Source organism: Furipterus horrens, unplaced genomic scaffold (genome assembly GCF_987537825.1).
Source record: "Furipterus horrens unplaced genomic scaffold, mFurHor1.1.pri manual_scaffold_6, whole genome shotgun sequence".
NCBI lineage: Eukaryota > Metazoa > Chordata > Mammalia > Chiroptera > Furipteridae > Furipterus > Furipterus horrens.
This window is the reverse complement of record NW_028327176.1, coordinates 132,963,526-132,965,899: the sequence shown is the minus strand read 5'-3', so window position 1 is coordinate 132,965,899 and position 2,374 is coordinate 132,963,526. Positions and strand designations below refer to the sequence as shown.

The following is a 2,374-nucleotide window of genomic DNA, read 5'->3' as shown; positions in this document are numbered from 1 at the left end:
TCCACTGAGCATGTTTCTCCATCAGCTCCCCACCACACACACTTATATTTCTTTACTTTTCAATGAGTTTAAATCCTATTTTTTGTCCAATAAAAAGATTACTTTTATTTAGCTATTTTTCAATTGTCCCTAGGGCTTTCTCATTTCCAACATCAAAGCCCCACATTCCTGATTTAATCTTAACTTAATGACCTACCTGCCTTTCTATTACTATTTTCAGGAAGGATAGGTAGGGAGGTGTCACATTTAAATTTGATTTGCTCACCTTCTAAACAGTTCCAGGGGCCTTAACCTGTTATGTGTAAGTGGGCGAGTCTGCACCACACAGCTTAAATCCTTGTAACACGGATACAGCATTACTTGGATTCTGTGCCCAATCGCCTTAGCAGGAAAGTTGCTTTGGAATTTAATGGGAACATGAGACAGTTTCCGTGAGCATGAGTTACCTTTCCTTGGTTAATTCTGGTTTTGTCTGGTTTGCCACTGGGAGTCACTCTGTTGTTCTTTGTTTTGCACACATAAACACATCTCTTTCCTAGATAGCATTCAGTTTAATCTCAAGCATAAAACCTTCAATATTAAGAAGAGCTGTGTGCTCCCTCTGGTTCTGGAGATCCCGCTGGTAGGCAGCAAAAATGGTCTTGGATCATGACCTTCCACACCTGTTCGTCATTTTAGAAGCCCTGTTCCCAGCAGGCCTCCACAGGCTCCATGATGGCTGAAAGAGCTCTTCTTAAATTTTGTGTTTTATCTTTGCCCAAGGACATGTTTTAGAGAGAGGAGAGGGAGGGAAAGAAAAAGGGAGAGAAACATTGATGTGAGAGAGAAACATGGATTGGTTGCCTCTCACCCGTGCCCCGACCAGGGACTAAACCTGCAACCTAGACATGTGTCCTGACTGGGAATAAAACCCATGAGCCTTCGGTTTATGAGACAATGCTCCAACCAACTGAGCTACCTTGGCCATGGCTCCTTAAACTTTTGAACTCAGCCACGCCTGGACTTCATCTCTTTCTCATCATCACAAACAGATCATCTACATTCTTTTTTGTTTGTTTAGTTTTTATTTCATACTCATAAACTTAACTCTGCAATCCAGCTAGACTTGAAAGGGGTAAGGAAAATATGGAACCCAATGAACTGTGGTGAGAGTATGAAGATTATAGAACATTCCAAGCAGATAGAGGTGAAGGGGTGCTCTCCTGAGCTACAGAAGGAATGGTCTGGTGGTTAAGATAAAACACAAGTCAACTTCACTAGAGTTGCCCACAGTTAGTAATGGCGATCTTCTTGCTGGTCTCACTCTTCCTGGATCCATAGTGCACCATGGCTGTCACAACATCCATGACATCTTTCAACTGGCCGAAGACCATGTGCTTGCCATCCAACCACTCAGTCTTGGCAATGAAAAACTGGGAACCATTTGTGTTGGGTCCAGCAAATGCCATGGACAAGATGCGAGGACCTGCGGCTTCAGGCTGAAATTCTCAAATTTCTCCCAATAGATGGACTTGCCACCTGTACCATTGTGGCATGTGAAGTCACACCCTGGAACATAAGTCCCAGAATAATTCTGTGAAAGCAGGAAACTTAATAAGCAAATCCTTTCTCCCCAGTGCCACAGCACAAAAGTTTTCTGCTGTCTTTGGAACTTCGTCTGCAAACAGCTCGAATGGGAGGTGGCCCAATGGCTCACTGTCGGCAGCAATGTCGAAGAACATGGTGTGGTTGACCATGGCTGGGTGCGGGAATATCCGGGGTGGCGGTGGCGTCTGCAAGACCTACATCCTTTACTTTGAAAGGAGCTAACCCATTTTGCCAACCAGCATCCTTTGTTCGCATGTTAAACTCAACCACTCTCAATTAACCTAACCAGAATCCTTCACTTACATAAAGAGGGAGAGATTGAGATGGAGCCTTTATAAGTGAAGCCTTTCTTTGTTTCTTAAGCCTTTTTTTTAAAAAAATAATTTATTTATTTGTTTATTTTTAGAGAGAGGGGAAAGGAGAAAGAGAGGGAGAGAAACATCACTATGTGGTTGCCTCTCACTCATGCTCCCAACTGGGGACCTGACGTGCAACCTAGTCATGTACCCTGACTGGGAATTGAACCAGCAACATTTGGCTCGCAGGCCAACGCTCAATCCACTGAGCCACAGCAGCCAGGTAAGCCTTTTTCTTGGTTTACACCAGTTAGCTGATGGCAGATATTTTTAGTATAAAAAGTATATATACCATGAAATTTTAACTCAGTTCAACTATCTATGCTTTATAAATAAAGGCTTAAGGTAAATACACAAAAAACATTCACCATGGCCATTTCTTTTTTTTTTTTTTTTTAATTGATTTAGAGAGACAGGAAGGGAGAGAGAGA

General features: G+C 42.6%; 1 pseudogene; it reads right to left on the bottom strand.

Moving 5' to 3' along the window:
- Window positions 1–261: 261 nt before the first annotated feature.
- On the bottom strand, window positions 262–691 carry LOC150007455 (large ribosomal subunit protein eL33 pseudogene; annotated as a pseudogene).
- Between the last annotated feature and the right edge of the window lie 1,683 nt (window positions 692–2,374).